General features: G+C 45.2%; 1 protein-coding gene across 1 annotated transcript in view; it reads left to right on the top strand.

Annotated features, from left to right (window-relative positions):
* The window catches only part of LOC126253122 (signal recognition particle receptor subunit beta), a 70,310-nt gene that overhangs the window by 52,679 nt on the left and 1,183 nt on the right, over positions 1–16,448 (top strand). The gene's annotated exons all lie outside the window — the stretch shown is intronic.

Below are 16,448 nucleotides of genomic sequence, written 5' to 3'. Positions count from 1 at the left end.
TGAGTGGGATAGTATACTGTCTGCCCATAAAGGCTCTCAGATTATCAGTATATTTTGTCAACTCCTGATTTTCACTACAGATGTGGTGTACATGGTTGGTAAGACTGTAAAGAAGAGATTTTTTTGACATGGAACGGGTGACACCTGTCAAGGTTGGAGCATGTGAGAGATGGAGATCAGCATCTAGGAAGGTTGCTTGTTGAGTTGAGGAGGACTAGGTAAAGCATACCTGGGAGTAGGTGTTGATGTCACAGATGAAAGAGCAAAGGTTGTTCCTGCCATGATTCCAGATCATGAAAATGCCATCAATGAATCTAAACAAGAACAAGGGTTTGTTGGTCTTGACTGGATAGAAATGACTCCTCCAGATAGGATGGTGCCATGTGAGTACCTGCAGTAGTACCAAGGACTTGTTTATGAATTTGGCCTTCAAAAGTGAGATAATTGTGGGTCAAGATGTGGTTAGCTAGGATGAAAGAGATGGTGACTTTGCTGACATGATGACATTGGGAAAGGTAGTGTTCTGTGGCCATCAGCCCATGGATACAGGGGATATCGGTGTATAAGGATGTCAGATCCACAAGACCAATATGGAGTCCAGAGGTAACAGGACAGGAACTGCAGAAAGGCGGCGAAGGAAGTGAGCAGTGTCTTGAACGTTGGATGGGAGGCTATGGACAATAGTTTGAAGGTATTGGTCAACAAATCCTGAGGATTGTTCTGTGAAAGCATTGTACCCAGCCACATTGGGATGGCCAGTAGGAAAACCTGTGGAATTGGGTTTGTAGAGTTTGGGTAGAAGGTGAAAGGTAGGAGTGTGTGTGCGCTCGTGTGTAAGGGAGATGGATTCACATCAGGATTTGGGATGGACCAAAGGCCATGAGGAGCTTCAGGTGGTCCTATTGGAGTCCTGGGATAGGATCATACTTTTAAGGTTTGTATACAGAGGTTTCAGAAAGTTGGTAGAGACCATGAGCCACATAATAACTATGATTCATGACCACTGTTATGGAGCATTTCTCTGTGGGAAGGATAATAAGGTCTGTATTGGTTTTCTGGTTATGGACAGCTGTGTGTTCCATGGGAGTGATCTTGGACTCACTGGGGAGGGGTTTCAGAAATGAAGACGAGGCCATGTTAGTAGTGAGAAATTCCTGAAAGGTTATCAGGTAATGGCTGGGTGGAAGGGAAGGCAGATCATGGTTGAGGAGGGAAGGCAGATCATGGTTGGAGGGAATTCGGAAACTGTTGTAGATACTCCTGTCCTGTGCCTACATGGAATTATCTGTAGCAAAGAAAGAGCCTATGACTGTGAATTAGTATGTAATATAACTAGACTATAAGCCTCTATGTCGTCTTAACTCTTCATTGTGCGATAACCTTGACATCAGAATTGGGGACTATGAAGCACACGAGGTGAAGGAAATCTTCTCCCATGAAAATGTAATTACACTTGATGGATGAAGCATGGAGGATATAAGAAGCAGACTAGAACAGGTGAAGAGGGTATTTGTGACTAAGAGAAACCAAGTAGTATCAAACAGTCTTCCCAATGTGGGGAAGAAATTTGTGAGAATGTAAAATGCACAGCATTGTATGGAAGTTAATCATGGACTGTGGTAAACTGGAAAGGAAGACAGTGAAAATGTACGAAATGTGTTACAATAGAAGAACATTGAAATTTTGGCAGATGAATAAGGTAATAAATGGAGAAGTTCCCCAAGGAATTGGTGTGGACAGAAACATATGGAAAGCATTGACAAGAATGAACAGGATGATGGGACATGTGCCATCAAGGAATAACTTCCACGAGTTGTAGAGCATAAAAATTGTATGGGAGGACAGATTGGAATATAGGCAGGAATTAATTGAGGATGTTGGTTGCAAGTGCTACTCCGTGGTGTGACTGGTGTTATCTCCTCAGGCACAAAGTTTGGAGACGCAAAAGCAGCTAAAACTTTTACGGTCAACAAAAACTTTAAGTGGTGCCTATACAATTTCACTTCTTGAAACACACAGCCTTCTAGATTGTTCGTTCTGCATTGTGAATGTATACTGTCATGTTTATTCTATTGTAGCACTGTTACTTTCACAGAAAAAATAATTTACAACTTTTATTCCGATGAGTGTGCTAAAGTTACACGCAAAGAGCCAAAGTAACCCCCTGCTTACAGTATTCCCTTTTTAGGGAGGGGGTGGGAGGTGTATTTTCTGTGGTCCAAGGCATGTTTTACTGCCTGAACTTTCGTCTAGGTCTGCTGGAACACACACTAAAGCTATGGAGACAGCTGATTGATTATCCCACAATTTATTTGTTTAGCGTCTGTATTATCACATTCATGATATGGGACTTGACAAGGTACAGAACAGTATAAAATATTACATATTTACATCATGTACAAAATCTTATCATTGGTATCAGCACATCTTTATAAAAGAAACATTATTCTGCTTAATAAGATTATAAAATTATATACGTACTTACAGATAAAATAATTGCTAGCAAAACACCTTTGTTGATTTTACTAAAAGTATTAAATACCAATACTTTAGTTAACTAGGCATAGTAATATATGGCACAAAAGTTAGGTGCATAATTAGATACATACATGGATAAAAGAAGTTTGGTATTATCTAGCAATGGTTTGATAATTATGAATTTTTGTTTAGAGCGCTATGAAGCAGACCTACAGATTTGAGCAAAATTCCAGGTATTGATTAATGCTGTAGAAGCTGTTGTTTATTAGTAGATTTTTTAGTTCTTTTTTTAATGTATTAATGTTTGGTATTTTATTTTGATACTATCTGGCAATGCATTGTAAAGAATTTTTGGTTTGTAAGGAGCAGTGTCCTGATATATTGATTTTATGTGCACATCCCTATGATAGTCAACCCTGTTCCTTGTTCGATAATAGTGGATCTCACTATTCAAAGACGAAACTTGGTGGTTTTTAATGAAGCAGATATTTTCAAATATGGATATAGATGGTAAGGTCAATGATTTTTAATTCCTTAAAGATACCTCTACATGATGATCTGTAAGCAACATCACTTATTAACGTTACAGCTTTCTTTTGGAGTTGAAAGACTGCTTTGCAAAAGAGGTATTTCCCAAGAACACTATACCTTACTTCAGTAGACTATATGCATAATAAGCACTTAACACTGTTTCGGTATTGCAACATTCTTTAAGCATTATTGATATGTAACAGTAATTGCTTAATTTTTTGTTCAGCATTTCTACATGTTTTTCCCATCTTAGATGATCAGCCACCCGTAATTCTAAAAATTTTATGTGATTCTTTTGCTGAATTTGGCTATTTGATAATGTGAATTTTGCGTTGGTCCTATTTCTGTTCCTTAAAAGGTTGAAGTTCATCCACAGTTTTCTTGTCATTGACAACCAGACAGTTATCTTTAAACCATTTTTCTGCCACTTCTGCTGTTTTGTCAGTTTTTTGCTGCATCTCATAATCATTTTTCCCTTTGGGGCACCCCATAATTAATTATTTTATATTCAGAATAGTACAAATTTCCGTCCTGAGAAATTTGTTCTCTTTGTTTCCTATCAGTTAAATATAGCTTGAACCACTCGTAAGAAACACCATGGACACCATAATTATATAGTTTTAACAGCAGTAGATTATGATTTATAAGATCAAATGCTTTGGAAAGGACCAAAAACAGCCCACAAATCAGTTCCTTATCAATAGCTTTGTAAACAAGTTTTAGGAAATTGGAGAGAGCCATTTGTGTAGATTTGCGTTTTCTGAAACTATTCTGTGCATTTACAAGAATTTTATTTTTATTTAGGAAGTCTAGCAATCTGTCATACATCATTCTTTCAATTATATTTTAAAATACAGATCATAATGATAGTGGTCTGAAATTTTTAATGAAAAACTTGTCACCACTTTTATAAACTGGTATTACTGTTGACTGATTAAGTTTATTTGGAAACACACTAGTTTCAAAGGAGTCATTGATTATGTCCACAAGTTGAGAGACAACATTATCAGAACTGTATTTAATAATTTTGTCACAGATACCAATAATTTCCAAAGGTCAATTAACTCTTTAGTTTCCTGATTTTTTTTTCTTTTTTTTTTTTTTTGCACGATATAGGTACATTGCCCTTTCATTTATTGGAGCTATTACCTTTGTCTTTGGATTACATTTAGTGGTGATCAGGTTTTGGGGTACATAAATATAATATTAGCTATTAGAAGTGGATCATCAACAATTTCATTTCTGTGCTTTATGGTGATTTTATTACTTCGATTTTCATGTTTGCCTGTATGGTCATTAATAACTTTCCACATATATTTCATTTTGTTGTTACCCTTTCTGATATATGAATCATTATGCTTCTTTTTTGCAGCAACTATAGCTTCCCTGTGCTTTTTCCTGTAACACTTTACATATGGTTTCCAGGTAGTGTTTTGCTTTGCACACTTATATAGCATTCTAAGTCTCTTTGATGACTCTTTGACTTCACTTTTATCCATGAATTTGATTTTTTGGTTGTTTATTTTCATTCTCTTCAGAGGAAATGAAATATCTTAGCAGTATTTATAACTTGACAAGAAATTGTTGAATTTTATGTCTACAGAACTATTGGTTTCTATGTTCCAGATTACATTTTTTTTTAACATGAGATTAAAAATCCTATTGCTGTCATCATTAATTAATCTTCTACATCTACATACATACTCCGCGATCCACCATACGGTGAGTGGCGGAGGGTACCTCGTACCACAACTAGCATCTTCTCTCCCTGTTCCACTCCCAAACAGAACGAGGGAAAAATGACTGCCTATATGCCTCTGTACAAGCCCTAATCTCCCTTATCTTTGTGGTCTTTCCGCGAAAAGTAAGTTGGCGGCAGTAAAATTGTACTGCAGTCAGCCTCAAATGCTGGTTCTCTAAATTTTCTCAGTAGCGATCCACGAAAAGAATGCCTCCTTTCCTCTAGGGACTCCCACCCGAGTTCCTGAAGCATTTCCGTAGCACTCACGTGATGATCAAACCTACCAGTAACAAATCTAGCAGTCCACCTCTGAATTGCTTCTATGTCCTCCCTCAATCCAACCTGATAGGGATCCCAAATGCTTGAGCAGTACTCAAGAATAGGTCGTATTAGTGTTTTATAAGTGGTCTCCTTTGCAGATGAACCACATCTTCCCAAAATTCTACCAATGAACCGAAGACGACTATCCGCCTTCCTCACAACTGCCATTACATCTTGTGCCACTTCATATCGCTCCCCCCTGCGGGTTCGGGGGTTAGAATAGGCCCGCGGTATTCCTGCCTGTCGTAAGAGGCGACTAAAAGGAGTCTCAAATGTTTCGGCCTTATGTGATGGTCCCCTCTCGGGTTTGACCTCCATCTTTCTAAATTATTCCGCAGAGCGAACCAATTGGGGAAGGGCGCCTTACATGGTGCACTGTATCCGTCGTGCATTGAGACCTTTAGCCGGCTTTTTCGTCGTTGCAATGGTGTCCCGCTCGTTTTCCATCTCTTGGGCGAGGATACATCCCTGGGTGCGATTACCACGCTGCACTCTGCAGTGTCGCTTTTAACTGCGACGACGACCTTGGACATTTTTGCACCTAAGATACAGCACGGTAGCCAGTCCGTTGTGGTGGGGCTGCCATGTACCCTGTTGGTTGTAGCCCCCTGACAACACAGGGATCGCTCTACTGATGCCTGCGCCGTTAACTCCGCACCTATGCCAAGGAGTAGATGCCCATCTCCCTGGGGCATCAGGACTCCCGGCAATGGCCATCCTGCCAGGTGGCTATTGCTGCGGCTGAGTGGCGCCCGTGGGGACGGCCCTTGGTCGGAGTAGGTGGCATCAGGGCGGATGACCCGCAATGAAGCGTGGTACATCATCTCTCGCTGGCGGCCAGCCACCAGCAGTCTCTAAGCGTTCGAGGGCTCATTTTAAAGCTAACGTTTATGACCCCAAATCGTTCCCATCCCTGGCCACTCCATGGGAGGAACGAAAGGCAATGAATGACAGTGACATGTATTCGCCCAGGTATCTTGTCTGTACCAGAGCTGATGGTGACTCGTTTCTATCTGTGAAGCCTCAGTTCTTTGTAGAGCATTTAGAGGACAAGTTTGGGAAGGTGGAGGGCTTGTCCAAAATGCGCTCTGGGTCAGTTTTGATAAAAACGGCATCCTCTGCCCAGTCACGCAGGTTACTTGCTTGTGACAAGTTGGGGGATGTTAACGTTACCATCACCCCACATAAGAGTTTAAATATGGTCCAGGGTATTATTTTCCACCAGGACCTACTTTTGCAGTCTGATGACGAGCTGTGCGCCAATTTAGAGCGCCGAGGTGCAAATTTCGTCCGGCGCGTTCATCGGGGTCCGAGAGACAATCAGGTAGCTACCGGTGCCTTCATCTTGGCCTTCGAAGGTGATACATTACCAGAGAAGGTCAAGGTGATGGTCTACTGATGTGACGTCAAACCCTATATCCCTCCCCCGATGCGGTGCTTCAAGTGCTGGAAGTTCGGTCACATGTCCTCTCGCTGTACTTCTAGCCTCACATGTCGAGATTGTGGACGCCCATCTCATCCCGATACTCCATGTGCTCCGCCTCCCGTCTGTGTCAACTGTGGAGAGCCTCATTCCCCTTGCTCGCCAGACTGCAGTATCTTACAGAAAGAATGCAAAATCATGGAATATAAGACCCTGGACCGACTGACCTACACTGAGGCTAAGCGGAAATTTGAACGGCTACATCCCTTGCGCATGATGTCATCTTATGCCTCCACTGTCACTCCTGCTCCAGCTCCTTCAGCTGCAAGACATACAGTCTGCTCTCAGAGTCAGAGGACCTCACCTGCCCCCTTGACGATGGGGGCCCCTTCTCTCGCTGTTGCTCCCACACCATCTACCTCGGGAGCAGCACCCACTAAACCACTGGGGACACCAGTCCCCACTTCTAAGCCGGAGAAGCGTAAGTCTTCTTCGGCTTCTCTCGCTCGGAAGGGATCCCTTGGGTCACTCCCTTCCCAGGTTCCTACCAGCGGCACAGCAGACACCAACCAGTGGCTGAAGAAGCCACAGGTCGCTGGTCATCGGGCTTCGCGATCCTCTTCGGTCCCGGAGACTGACTCCAATAAGCCCTCTCAACAAAGACAACCAAAGGAACAGCGAGAGAAAACGACTTTGAAGACCCGTAAGACCAAGACACCTGCAGTGGCACCTACTCCACTGCTACCTACAAGCTCTGCGTCTGAGGATGAGGTGGAGATCCTTGCGTCCGCTGAGGACCACGATCTCGCCGGTCCCTCAGACACAATGGATAGCACTTGCACGGGTGCTCCATCGGAGGCAGCAGGTGACCCAGTGGCGTAATCTGCCTTCCCAGTCCTGTCACGCCTTTCTCCGCCATGGACAATACCATCCTCCAGTGGAACTGCAGCGGTTTCTTCCACCATCTAGCTGAGCTCCGACAACTTATCAGCCTTCACCCTTTCTTCTGCATTGCTATTCAGGAAACTTGGTTTCCAGCAATGCGAACCCCCGCCCTCCGTGGCTATCGGGGTTATTATAAGAACCGGGCAGCTTATGAAAGGGTGTCTGGTGGCGTCTGCATATATGTCCTTACCTGTCTTCACAGCGAGTCTATCCCTCTACAAACTGCTTTAGAGGCTGTCGCTGTTCGGGTGTGGACGCCACAGGCTATTACCGTCTGCAGTCTTTACCTTCCACCGGATGGTGATGTTGCGCAGCATGTCTTGGCTGCGCTGATAGCCCAATTGCCGCCCCCCTTTCCTGTTACTGGGCGACTTCAACACCCATAACCCTCTGTGGGGTGGGTCGGTGGCGACAGGTCGAGGCGCCACCATTGAGCATTTATTGGCACAGCTCGATCTTTCGCTTTTAAATGATGGTTCCTTCACACACTTCAGTGTGGCGCATGGCATGTACTCCGCCATCGACCTTTCGATTTGCAGCCCTAGTCTCTTACCGTCTGTTGACTGGAGTGTGCATGACTACCTGTGTGGTAGTGACCACTTTCCGATCTTTCTGTCACTGCCACAGCGTCAGTCTTCTGGGCGGCCTTGCAGGTGGGCCATGAATAAGGCTGACTGGGACTTGTTTTCCTCCACTGCTGCTATTGAGCCTCTCTCTAGTGATGACATTGATGCGGTGGTTCAATCGGTCACCACAGACATCGTTACTGCCGCCGAATCTGCCATTCCCTGTTCTTCTGGGTGCCCTCGGCGGTGGACTGTGCCTTGGTGGTCGCCTGAGATCGCTGAAGCGATTAAAGATCGCCGGCGGGCGCTCCAGCGTCACAAGCGACATCCCTCCATCGAAAATCTTATCGCCTTCAAACGGCTGTGTGCGCGAGCCCGCCGCCTTATCCGCCAAAGCAAGCAGGAGTGCTGGGAGCGGTATGTGTCCACCACTGGCCTCCATGTCTCTCCATTGCAGGTCTGGGCCAAGATCCGATGCCTCTATGGCTATCGGACCCCTGTAAGCGTCCCTGCGCTCTCACTGAATGGAGCAGTTTGTACAGACTCCGACAAAATTGCCAACAGCTTGGCAGAGCATTTTGCTCTGAATTCCGCTTCTTCCACTTACCCACTGGCCTTCCGCCCCATTAAAGAGCGGATGGACCGTTGGAGCCTTTCTTTTCGCACCCACCATTCTGACTCCTACAATGCTCCATTCAGTGAGTGGGAATTTCACAGTGCGCTTGCCGCTTGCCCTGATACCGCTCCTGGGCCAGATCGCATCCACTGTCAGATGCTGAAACACCTTTCAGTGGACTGCCAGCGACGGCTCCTCGACATTTACAACCGCATTTGGGTCGAGGGTGAGTTTCCATCGCAATGGAGGGAAAGTATTGTTATCCCCAGTCTGAAACCTGGGAAGAACCCTTTGGAGGTGGACAGCTACCGCCCCATTAGCCTCACCAACGTTCTTTGCAAGCTTCTCGAACGGATGGTGAGCCGGCACTTGAATTGGGTACTGGAGTCTCGGGGCCTTCTGGCTCCGTCTCAGGGTGGGTTCCGTAAAGGCCGCTCTGCCACCGACAATCTGGTGAGTCTGGAGTCGGCCATCCGTACTGCCTTTGCCCGCCGTCAGCACCTGGTCGCTGTCTTTCTCGACATGCGAAAGACGTACGATGCGACTTGGCGTCATCACATCCTTTCTACGCTTCATGGATGGGGTCTTCGGGGCCCTCTGCCGATCTTTAGCCACAATTTTCTTTCGTATCGTACCTTCCACGTGCAAGTCGCGGCCTCCCATAGTTCCTCTAGAGTCCAGGAGAATGGTGTGCCCCATGGATCTGTTTTAAGTGTCTGCCTGTTTTTAATAGCCATTAACGGGCTCGCTGCGGCGGTGGGGACGTCTGTCCAAGCGTCCCTGTATGCTGACGACTTCTGCCTTTACTACAGCTCTATTAGCATTGCAGATGCTGAACGTCAGCTACAGGGCGCTATCCGTAAGGTGCAGTCTTGGGCTGTAGCGCATGGGTTTCAGTTTTCGGCTGCCAAGACCCGCGTTATGCATTTCTGCCGGCGATGCACTGTCCACCCGGAGCCGCGGCTTTATCTTGATGGCGAACTTCTTGCTGTGGTTGAGATGCATAGGTTTTTGGGTGTAGTTTTTGATGCCCGGTTGACTTGGCTGCCTCATATTCGGCAGCTTAAACAGATGTGTTGGCGGCATCTAAATGCTCTGCGATGCCTTAGCCACACCAGGTGGGGGCACCGACCAATCTACTCTCCTACGTCTCTACCAGGCGTTAATCCAGTCTCGTCTGGATTATGGGAGCCTGGCTTATGGCTCAGCATCCCCATCTGCGTTGCGGGTGCTGGACCCACTACTACACAGCGGGATCTGACTTGCCACTGGTGCCTTCTGCACCAGCCCTGTGGACAGCATACTTGTGGAGGCAGGTGTCCCACCACTGCGATTGAGGCGCCAACATTTACTGGCCACTTGTGCTGCCCATGTTTTCAGCTTGCCCGGGCATCCAAACTATCGTCTCCTGTTCCCGCAATCGGTCATCCATCTGCCAGAACATCGGCCCCGGTCAGGTTGTACGATCGTGGTCCGCGTCAAAGAGCTTCTCTCTGGGCTTAGGGTTTTCACAGTTCCACCTCCTTTCCGGGCCACTTTGCGGACACCCCCATGGTGTGTTCCTCGCCCTTGCCTTCGGCTCGACTTGGCACAGGGCCCGAAGGACTCAGTCTCTCCAGAGGCCTTCCGCCGCCGCTTTTATTCCATCCTGGCCACATATCAGGGCTCTGGCGTTGTATACACTGACGGTTCGATGGTTGCTGGTCGTGTCGGTTATGCGCTAACTCTGGGGGACCATTCCGAACAACGTTCCTTGCTGGATGGCTGCAGCGTTTACACTGCTCAGCTGGTCGCCATCTTTTGTGCCCTAGAGTATATCCGCTCCTGCTCAGGTGAGTCCTTCGTTATCTGTAGCGATTCCCTGAGCAGTTTACGAGCTCTCGACCAGTGTTTCCCTCGTTCTTGTCTGGTGATGGCTATCCATGAGTCCCTGCATACTCTTGCACGTAGCGGCCGCTCTGTGGTCTTTGTATGGAACCCAGGCCATGTTGGGATACCCGGCAATGAGAATGTTGACCACCTGGCGAAAGAGGCCACCAGTCAACCACCTCTGGAGATTGGCCTCCCGGCGACTGATTTGCAGGCACTATTATGCCGCAAAGTTTTCGATTTCTGGGACACTGAATGACGCAACCTGCCCGTGCCAAACAAACTCCGTCGTATCAAGGAGACGACGACTGTTTGGCGGTCATCCATGCGAACCACCCACAGGGACTCAGTCGTCTTTTGTCGGCTCCGCATTGGCCACACCCGACTGACGCACAGTTATTTACTGTGTCGTGAGGATCCACCTCTTTGTCATTGTGGGGCGTCCTTGACGGTGGTCCATATTCTGTTGGAGTGCGCCCTTTTAACTGTGCTCAGGCAGACTTTTGCGCTGCCTGATACGCTCCCTGCGCTTTTAACTGATGACTCTGCCATAGCGGACTTAGTTTTGCATTTTATTCGGGCAGGGGGATTTTATCGCTTAATGTAAATGTGTGTGTGTTTTTGTGTTGATTCTGGCCTATGGCCTACGATTTTAGTCTGCTTTTTTAATGTGTTTTTTCGGTGGTTGGCTTTTCCCTTTTTTCTCTATGGTCGGCCAACCACCGTCACACTCGGTGTGATTTTAATTTGTTTTGTCTGTTCTTTGTCGGAGTATTTCTAGTCCTGCGTCGTCTGCCGTCTTTCCTGTTGTTCATTTTTTTATATATATATATATATATATATATATATATATATATATATATATATATATATATTTTTTTTTTTTTTTTTTTTTTTACCAAGGGTCCCTTTACTCCCACAAACCAACCAACCATCATATCGCTCTGCAGTGTTACGCCCAAATATTTAATCGACATGACTGTGTCAAGCGCTACACTACTAATGGAGTATTCAAACATTACAGGATTCTTTTTCCTATTCATCTGCATTAATTTACATTTATCTATATTTAGAGTTAGCTGTCATTCTTTACACCAATCACAAATCTGGTCCAAGTCATCTTGTATCCTCCTACAGTCACTCAACAATGACACCTTCCCGTACATCACAGCATCATCAGCAAACAGCCGCACATTGCTATCCACCCTTTCCAAAAAATCATTTATGTAGGTAGAAAACAACAGCGGACCTACCACACTTCCCTGGGGCACTCCAGATGATACCCTCACCTCCGATGAACACTCACCATTGAGGACAACGTACTGGGTTCTATTACTTAAGAAGTCTTCGAGCCACTCACATACTTGGGAACCAATCCCATAAGCTCGTACCTTAGTTAGGAGTCTGCCGTGGGGCACAAAGTCAAATGCTTTCCGGAAGTCAAGGAATGTGGCATCCATCTGGTACCCTTCGTCCATGGTTCGCAAGGTATCATGTGAAAAAAGGGCAAGTTGCGTTTCGCAGGAGCGATGCTTTCTAAATCAGTGTTGATGCATGGACAGCAACTTCTCTGTCTCAAGGAAATTCATTATATTCGAACTGATAATATGTTCGAGAATCCTGCAACAAACCGATGTTAAGGATATTGGTCTGTAATTGTGAGGATCCACCCTTCTACCCTTCTTATATACAGGCGTCGCCTGCATTTTTTTCCAGTTGCTCGGGACTTTACATTGGGTAAGAGATTCGCGATAAATGCAAGCTAAGTAAGGAGCCAATGCAGTAGAGTACTCTCTGTAAAACCGAATTGGAATCCCATCAGGACCTGGCGATTTATTTATTTTCGACCCATTCAGCTGCTTCACAACCCCAGGAATGTCTATCACTATGTCCTCCATACGGGAGTCAGTACAAGACTCAAACAGCGGTATGTTTGTACGATCCTCCTGAGTGAAAGATTTCTCAAATGCTAAATTTTAATTTGAGCTTTAGTTTTGCTGTCTTCCATTGCCAGGCCAGACTGATCAGTGAGTGACTGAATGGAAGTCTTCGACCCGCTTACCGATTTTACATAAGACCAGAATTTCCTTGGATTTTCAGCAAGATCTTTTGCTAAGGTATGACGGTGGTAGTGGTTGAATGCTTCGCGCATCGCTCTTTTTACAGCAGCACGAATCTCTACTAACTTTTGCCTGTCCTTATTCTCATGATCTTTCTTTTACCGCGAGTGCAACTGCCTTTGCTTCCTGAGCATTCTCAGAATTGCGCTGTTAAACCACAGTGAGTCTTTTCCATCCGTAACCCACTTTTTCGGCACAGTGTTTAAAATTTGCCCATAATTCTTCCACGTCCATTGTACCAGAAGTAAATGAAGTAGATTCATTTACTAAGTGGGATGCTAACAACTGCTTATCTGCTCTTTCTAGTAAGAATACTCTCCTAGCCTTCTTGACCGACTTTTTAACTTTCATAACCATAGTCGTAATGACAACATGATTATCACTAATTCCTATCTCAACACTGACATTGTCAATGAGGTCTGGTCTGTTCGTGGCTACCAGATCTAAAATATTTCCATTACGCGTTGGCTGTCAATTTAGCTGCTGAAGACAGTTTTCGGATAATGTGTTCAAAAGTAATTCACACGACGGCTTGTCTGTACCATCTGTAATGAATCCATAGACATCCCAGTCTATATTAGGTAGGTTGAAGTCGCCTCCGACTAATATAGCATGATACGGATACTTCTGCGATACAGAATGTAGAATCCCTTTGAATGATTCTAGAACTGTCACGGTGGAACCCGGTGGCCGGTAATAACACCCCACAATTAACTTTATTTCCCCTAACCCTGTTAAACGTGTCCAGATAACTTCACAATCACACTCTACTTCGACCTCAGTAGACACAATCTTTTTGTCAACTGCAATGAAGACACCACCTCCTATGGTGTCTAATCTGTCTTTCCGATACATGTTCCAAGCCTCACTAAATATTTCAGAACTTCCTATCTCAGGTTTCAACCAGGTCTCAGTCCCGAGAATAATTTGCGCGCCACACGCTTCCTGGAGGGCAGTAAATTCAGGAACTTTACTCCGAACACACTGAAAATTTACTGCTAATATCTTGATAGCTGAAGTGTCTTTACACTGAGCGCGTCCTGATTTCCCTGCCTGCACGTTGACTGGTGAGTGTTCATCAGGACACCTCGCACTACTGCCTAGCCTAAAAAACCCCCATGTGCATGCCACAAGTACTCTGCTACCCGAGTAGCCGCTTCCTTTGTGTAGTGCACCCCTGACCTATCTAGGGGCATCCTACAATTCCCCACCCAATAACGCAAGTCTAGAAATCTGCAGCCAAGACCATCACAAAGTCGATGAAGCCTCAGATTGAGACCCACCACTCAGCTCCAAACCAAACGACCCCGGTCCACTCTGGGAACGATGCTGCAAATAGAGAGCTCTGCTTGCACCCCGCACGCGAGGCCAGCGGTCTTCACCAAATCCGCCAGCCGCCTTTACAAACTGAGGATCTCCTCAGAACCCAAGCGACAGGCATCATTGGTGCCGACGTGAGCAACTACTTGCAGATGACTGCACCCCGTACGCTCGATAGCCGCAGGCAAGGCCGCCTCCACATCTTGGATGAGGCCCCCCAGCAGACAAACCGAGTGCACGTTGGATTTCTTTCCAGCCCTGTACGCTATTTCCCTAAGGGGCTCCATCACCCGCCTAACGTTGGAGCTCCCAATAACCAGCAATCCTTTGCCCCCGTGTGCCTGTTCGGGCCCTGCTGAAGGAGCGGCCACCTGCCCACTGACAGGATGAACGGGCGAGGCCAGCCGGACAGCCTCCACATTGACCCTCCGCCTCGAGCGACGCGAACGCGTTGCAGTCCGCCACTCACCCTGAGGTGAGGGCGGCCCCAACGCGCCGGGTACACTAGAAGGTGCCTCGGCAGCTGAGTCAGCGGACGCAGCAAGTGACACTGGGGTGTCTCAAGCGACGCGCCAAACCCTCTGCTGTCGCTGCACCTCGAGGCAGCAACCTGAAGGCGGCTGACCGTGGCCAACAGCACGCTCAGCTGCTCGCGAACCGCAGCCAGTTCCTCCTGTGCCCGCACACACCCTATCCATCCTACTGCTAATATCTAACGACTCCATGAATTTATACTCTACAGCTATCAATAAGCAATATTACTCCTCTCAATACGAGAATACGCAAGGATTTTATGTAATTAAATATGCAAGTGCACAAACACTCGGAAAGAAATTAATAATCAAACTACAAAACAAATATGAGAGCTAAATATGCGACTCGCTACTGCACTGATACTTCACCAGCGGCTGCTCAAGGCTCACTGAGCTGTGTCAAAAGCGCACAGTATAGCTTCTGTTGTCACTTTTCTCATAAGATTTCTCTGAAGTCAATTTAATTACTTGACGACCAGAGAAATCTGTATTCAACATCTCAGATTTAAAGCCACATTTTGATTTGTCAATGAATATTTGGTCTATAGTACTTTCACTTTTGCTGCTGTACCTGGTGGTATCTTCTACATAAATGTCCATATTGTATGTTTTTAGTAGAGTAACTAGTTTCTGCCGCCCCCCCCCCCCCCCCATATTTTTTTTAATTTTTTTTTTTTTTTTTTTACTGTTGTCCTTGACATTAACATTGAAATCCCCAAGCACAAATGATGTATTTTGACTGACTATTTAGACAGTTCAGAATATTTTCCAAATTTTCAGAGAAAGATTCAAAATTGCCAGATGGGGACCTATATATACATGCAATTATAATTTTAGTATCTGTTGGTTCACATAACAATATTCAAAATCTTTTTCAATATAGCCAACATATTTAAACCTAATTTCCTTTGATTTAATACCTGTTCTTACATATATTCATCTTCCACCCACTCTGTATGTTTCCCTGTAAAAGCTCCTGATCACTTGGAAGTCTGAAATCCCAACTGCACAGTTTTGTATTTATTGCAGCCAGTGTTCAGTTACACACAAGATTGATATCTCCTTCAGTGTACCATTCAAAAGGACTTCTAGCTCACATAGCTTACTGGTTAAGCCCTATACATTATGATGTAGGAGAGTTAAAGAATTATTCGGTTCTACGAGAGGTATACTACTTGCCTGGTTAATTCTTTGAAGAGTAGGTGTCTAACTTGATGTTCACCTCCTGGGAGTCCTGGACTACTTGTTTGTTTTCTTCTGCAGTGGATTGGGCCATAAAAAAATCATTCGTGTGTTGTTTGGATGCTAACTTTTGCCTGGTGCTTTGTCGTGATCTGTTGTTTTTAACTTCTGCCCACTCTGGTACAGCTTTCTCATGTCTTTTTACATGGTGATATTGTCTTCTGTTCTGCTTCTCTTCCATTTGTTCATTCCACTGAAGGCATATTTACTGTTAACCTTTTTGGTTTCTCCGTCTGTTAGTTTCTCATACTGTGGTGATACTGTCTTCTGTGTGGCTTCCCTGTCACTCGTTCGTTCCATAGTATGCATAGTTACTGTTAATTTTTTTGGTTTAGTCTTCTGTTATTTTCCCATTTTGTAAACATATAGTTTTGGTGATTGATTGATCTGTCTGTTACAAGCAGTTAACAGAGATACGTAACAGAGGGGTGGACTGCAAAGTTTTTCTTTTCCTTTCAGCCCTCCTTAAAAACATATTAACATCCTGTATCTTAGCGTGACTGTACTGGACAACACCATCAAGAACATGTTCATTTTGTATATTCTGTGAGTACTGTACACAGAATCACTTTAGTGTTAGTAGTTTTTGTGTATAGCATGTTCACAGTGCGTTGGTAATCCTTGATATCTGATTCTACATCATTTGTTCCAGCCAGGACAATAACACAGTCAAATTTACTGAAGTCCTTTACCTTCTCTTAAATGTTATTAACAACATATTTCAGTTGTGCATTTGTTTTGAC

The sequence above is a fragment of the Schistocerca nitens genome, chromosome 4, assembly GCF_023898315.1.
Source record: "Schistocerca nitens isolate TAMUIC-IGC-003100 chromosome 4, iqSchNite1.1, whole genome shotgun sequence".
Lineage (NCBI taxonomy): Eukaryota > Metazoa > Arthropoda > Insecta > Orthoptera > Acrididae > Schistocerca > Schistocerca nitens.
Note: the sequence above shows the minus strand (reverse complement) of the source record. Positions and strands in the feature narration are given on the sequence as shown.